General features: G+C 46.6%; 1 long non-coding RNA gene across 1 annotated transcript; it reads left to right on the plus strand.

The window, feature by feature from the left end:
- The first annotated feature begins 1,926 nt into the window (after positions 1-1,926).
- On the plus strand, positions 1,927-4,255 carry LOC135813907 (uncharacterized). The gene is made up of 2 exons (XR_010553138.1): positions 1,927-2,326; positions 3,158-4,255. It is a non-coding gene; the product is annotated as an uncharacterized LOC135813907 (long non-coding RNA).
- Positions 4,256-5,860: the final 1,605 nt, after the last annotated feature.

The following is a 5,860-nucleotide window of genomic DNA, read 5'->3' on the forward strand; positions in this document are numbered from 1 at the left end:
GTGAAACATCAAACTCTTGTGCAAGATCTGTTCGAACTTGGCATCTGCGACACGGCACTCTGTTGGCTGGTGGATTACCTCTCTGATAGAGAATAGTACGTTCAGGCTGGCCAGACTAGAAGTCTCCCGTACACCAGTTACTCAGGTGTCCCCCAGGGGTCGGTACTGGGCCCACTGCTATTTATTGTCTATGCCCGCGGCATAGCAGAAGAACTATCACCGTTTAATGTGGGAGCAATCCAGTTTGCTGATGACATCTCTATACGATGTAGCAGGGAGTCTGCGGAAGCTGTTTCTGCACACCTTTCAGCTGCTGTTCAGCACCTGGCCACCTGGCTGAAGGGCCGTGGTTTAATTCTTAATGAAAGAAAGACACAGATATTGCCTATTCCCCCATCCCCATCTCAAGCACTTGAGCTGCATGTCATTTGTAATGGGCAGACGCTGCCTGTTGTGAAAACGGCCAAGTATCTTGGCCTACATTTCGACTCAGACATGAGCTGGAACACCATGACAAGCCATGTTGCACGCCGCGTTGCCACTAAGATTGGGCTACTAAATCGAAGTGCAGCATGTTTGCCTTTTTCTTGCCGTGTTCAGTTTTTCAGGTCCTTTATACTATCAGAATTTGACTATGCATCTGCTGCCTATGCCCCTTTCTTATCGTCTTATCAGGATAAGCGCCTAAATAGTTTGTTCAAACGTGCGGCTCGCTCGGTGTGCAGGGCAGCCCCTCGCACTCACACGGCTCCCTTACTTGAACGCATGAATGCCCATACCCTCAGCATATACACCCACATGCACATTCTTGTATTCATTTGGCGCTGCCTGAACAAATCTTCAAGTACTCTGTTTGCAAGCTTTTTCACCCGTAGTCCCTCTCTCCGAACACGAGGAGGGAGCAGCAAGTTACTCATCATTCCTGTCTCCCCCACTGCATCCTCAGCTAAGCGCATTAGCCATGCTGGAGCTATCCTGTGGAACCAGCTCCCAGACACAGCACGCCTCGAAAGAAAGCGCTCCACTTTCAAATCGCTAAGCCTGGCCTTTCTGTTAGGCAGTACCGCCAACTAGGATGAGCTCATCTGCTTCACTTCCTCTCTCTCTCTCTCTCTCTCTCTCTCTCTCTCTCTCTCTCTCTCTCTCTCTCTCTCTCTCTCTCTCTCTCACTCACTCTCACTCACTCACTCCTTTCTTCCCGGTTGCCGTGCTTGTGACTTTTTTTTCCCCTGCTGCCGTGCTCATATTAGTTATCTAACTACAGCTGTATCTTCTTCTTGGTTCTGTTTGTCCGCTTATTATTATTATTATATATTTTTCTTTTCTCTTATTATCAGTGGGACCATTGTCATTAGGTTTAGGCCTGTTTTGGAACTCCACTTTAAATAAAGCCAAACAACAACAACAGAAAAGGAAGAATCAGGCGATCAGGTGACAATTGACAACTACTGGTACTTATTGTGACTTCTCAGGAATATGATTGTATGTGTGGTGCCTTCGGCGACTATCTCAATAATTTTGCCCTTTACAAGAGGCTTTACTATCTCAATGCTAGTAGTACGCAGTCTTGCGTCAGTCCTACCTGTACTACATTGTTATGCACAAGACAATGCTGCAGTGCCAGTCTTGCAGCATTGCTGAATCGATGCAGTTACTAGCAGTAGTCACAGCGCAGTTGTTTGCCTACCCTACATAATCATCATTGTACTTGTTTTTGTAGTCTACCCGTAACCGAGTCGCTCCCGATCCCCGAGATAGTCCCTGCATCTGTTACTTTGTGCCGACTGCAGTATCACCAGTCCATCAAACTGCGGGGGTATGGTTCGTGAACTGTGTAGGTGACCGTGTAGTCAAGCGAACGCAGAGTACAAACACTCTTGTATGTTTTGTATCTCAAGTCTTCAAGACAGGTACAGGTTAGTCATTTGCACCAACCCACACGTACAGTGGTACCCACGAACACGGCCGGCCATTCTCTTGAGTCTTGACACGACCGTTCATACACGAGTGGCTACGACCATCTGCTCTCGTCTTGTGCCAGGTCCTGGCTGGAAGGCACATAAATAGGCGAGGAGTTGTGGAAGCGGGAAAAGGAAAGAACGCTCTCCTCTTCACAGGTCACTATTGTCCCCCAGAGAGTGTCACATGTAATTATTGTTGATGTGCAGCAATATCTCTGACTAAGAGCCCACATGCGTAGAAAGTCTTGACGAGGAATCCCGTGAGAGACATCTACTCAGTCCTGCTACTGGTCAAGGGTCTGATTCTTCGGCTGTTCTGGCGCTGGTTCTCTCTGCACCGTCCATACTCCCTCCTCACGTTTGCGGTTAGTCGACATGAATCAGTAAAGTGCTGATGTTGGTTTTAGTGTGTTGAAGGCCTATGAAGTATGATCTGGAGGGAATGGTACTCTGGCTGAGACGAACCACGGAGAGATTTCTACAAAATGCTCTTGGTGCTTACTGATTTCGCGCGTGGCGTAGATGTGATAGCGTGTATTTCAAGTAGTTGTCACTCACCGGCGGTGGAACGTGTGACTTTTAAAAACAAGTTTCTCGCACTACAATGTAGCAGAACACAGTGATTGCAATGGGGTTCAATTCCACTGATAGGATCTGTGTGACATGTTCACTTTACTGCTGTACGTAGTGGCACTGCATTCCACACGCAATTAAAAAAAAGAAGACAAGTGATCTTTTCGTTAGCTCATTGCTAGCTGTGCAAGAGCAGTTTTGCGTTCAGAGAAGAAGCGGATTAGTCTTTCACGATTCATTCCTAGTACATTGTAGACATATAAACTAGATAATTCTTGTGTGAACCATGGCGTGGCGGCATTTGAGAAAAGACCATAACTTAGGCACACATTACATAGCAGAGGCGGGTAACGTAATCAGTCTGTGTGCTTTCGCAGACTTGTCTTTTTTCTATCTCTCCATCAGCCCGTGTTGAGGTCCCATGTGCTGGGAATTACTACTGAAGCCAAATCATTTACAACAGTTGCATGCAGACTCTGTTGCGGTACTTCATGCGATGCTTATCTGCGCACTTGTACTTTCACTCCATTCTCCCATGCATTCACCAATACTGAGCTAAAAGCCACAGATTACTAGTCAAAGTGTGCATCACCTTGTCCGTCTTGATCTGTTCGTTTTCACAGGCTCAGTTTCAGATCCCGACAAGATTCCTAACACCAAGGACGATGTCGGAACGAAGCAAGCCAGCGCCATCCTCCCGGCCCTGCACCGCCCCACCGGGGAAGTCAAGGCGATCGGCGGCCAATAAGAAGCTGATGATCAAGCAGAATTCCTGTGACACTGACACGAGGATGCCCACCGTTCCTGATAGGCCTGGATCTGTGCTCCGTAATGTCAAGGAGAAGAAGACTACTTTCCAGTGGTCCAAGTCGTAAAGTAACAGTGGCACAACGTATGGACAGTGGACACCGGAAGAAGACCGTTACTGAACTAAAGTGAAGAGAGTAAGTGCCTGTACACTAGCCCTCGTCCAGGCAGCACCACGCATTCAGTGATCTACATTGATGGTATCCAAAATTGGTCAGTATAGTACTCCGTGTGTCTGTGCCTGTGGGCATCGGCTGAGGTGTTTTGCTGATCGTTCAAGAATCAATTTAGCCGGACCACTGCATAGATTCGATGTGTAGTTACACAACAACAACTTCCGGAGGCGATGCTCACGTCCTTAGCCAAGATTATTTCTCATTTCGTCTTGCCTGAATCTGTGGTCTTTCAGTATGTATCATGTATACCCTCTTCATACCGGCTCTCACCTGCATGCGCTGGTTTGCATGCATAGACTGGAGTACTAGTGCTACTACTGGTCATGCCTATCACTATCAGTTACATGTATCTCACATTTCACATGTTTTATTATGCTGCTCTATTTAGCTCGGTGTCACTGTGAGTCTGTGAGTTATAAGACTGCAATTCATGACATCATGTGGTCATTGCATTATAAATATCCATATCACTATTATAATAGTATTGCGGTCAGGAACCAGGTATTTACTGACCCTATGCGCGGCTGCATGGCTTCGCATTGTCAACAATTTAAGCCCAGCCATACATTGTACTTATTCTCTGCCTTATTTATTATCACGATGGGACTAAAAGTCACATCGCTCTGCGTTGCGGTTGAATTTTTTAATTCTTTTATTTACATTGTATGTACCAACACAAAGGTAATGCCTTCTTTTTCACATACTTGTACATGCGAAGAACATCATCATGGCAAACAATGATGGAAAAGAGGGATGTGTGTCTGTAGTAATGGTGTCTGCTCCAGCGAAGTGTGAGCGCTCGATATTCTTTTTCGTAAGATCAATCAGTGTCCAGTAAGTACAGTACGAGTAGAGTCCTGATCCAGTTGCATCCATCAAGTACGCGCTGGGCGTAGCGCAGTAGTAAGTAGTACATTGTAGATACCTGCGAACACAGGATCTAGGACTGCTAGACCTAGTACAGTCAGTATTACGATATTTTACGACTCCCTGGTCAGTAGTACTAGCAAGAGTATTATTTTTTTATAAGCTTATTCTCTTAACGCTAGTACCGGTAGTACAGTCGTCCCTCTTTAACTTAAACCAGCACCCTCGATAAACCAGCACAAATTTCAGTAGCCAAAATGTCCTCTTCATGTATATTGCAGGAGTAAATCCGATGTGTTAATCCAGCACCCTCCCTAATCCAGCAGATTTCCGTGGCACAAATGGTGCCGGATTATTAAGAGGGACCACTGTAGTAAGTAGTACATTGTAGATACCTGCGAACACAGGATCTAGGACTGCGAAATGGTGCAACTGACCTGTACTTGCAATCATGTAACTGTTACCCCCGGGGTACTTGAGTGACGCGACTGGATTTCAATGAGCATGCATGAGCAGCACTGTACTCTGTAGTGTAGTGTAGTTGGCCTTGCTTGGCCGGCTGTCAACGCCATCATTATGTGACATCGTCATCGCCATCGCATTGTACTCCGTCACATACAATACACGGACGGTTACAGGCACTGCAGAGAGTTGAATACCACAATGACTTCTTGGTATAACTATTAGGTCAGAGTCCAGAAATATACCACACGTGATCAGTCTATTTACATTGTAGTGTCATGACGTCATGGTCTAGTGCGTAGCATGATGGTCTAGTCTATGTTCTGCGGTCTACAGATGTCATGTAACTCTTAGTCTTACTGACATTTACTGTCTGAAGTTTGTTTTTCCTTCATGCCGGCCTGGTAGGCCTAGGTGCACATTACCCACGTCAGAGTGGGAAGTGGCCCAGGAATAACCTTGCCATGAGTTTGTATTGCCAATGCCATGGGCGCGTTCAGGTGTCCAGCATGGTGGAAAACTGGTGCCGGTGGCCATGTGGGATTGGCCGGGGACCACGGTTTCATCCTCGTTCAGGCCCCGCACAATCGACAAACGTGATTTTCATGAACAGTTTCCAACGCTCGACGAAGTCCTGCAGGCTCCTCCATGTCCAGGTCACTTCAACAGGAGAGTGTTAGCCTTCGCCGCTTCAGTTTGCCGACCAATACACGTATGTGCAATACATCGTAAGGCAACTGCAGCATGCAGCATGCAGCATGCAGTGCATGAATAGCACAAACCACACAGTGGTGTGTACACTGTCCTGAACCAAGTAAAGAAGTACATACTCAGTCATACAGCATGCAGGAGACTACATACTAACATAGTACATTTAGATGTGCTAGCATTGCTGGTAGTCTGCTGTGTAGCGTGTAGTCGCACTTCCGCTGTAGAGACTGTTCAGCATGGTCCGCTGATGATTGGTGCCAAGTACAAAGTACTACTATTACAATCATGTACTATCAGACAGTG

This window comes from Sycon ciliatum, chromosome 4, assembly GCF_964019385.1.
Source record: "Sycon ciliatum chromosome 4, ocSycCili1.1, whole genome shotgun sequence".
Taxonomy (NCBI): domain Eukaryota; kingdom Metazoa; phylum Porifera; class Calcarea; order Leucosolenida; family Sycettidae; genus Sycon; species Sycon ciliatum.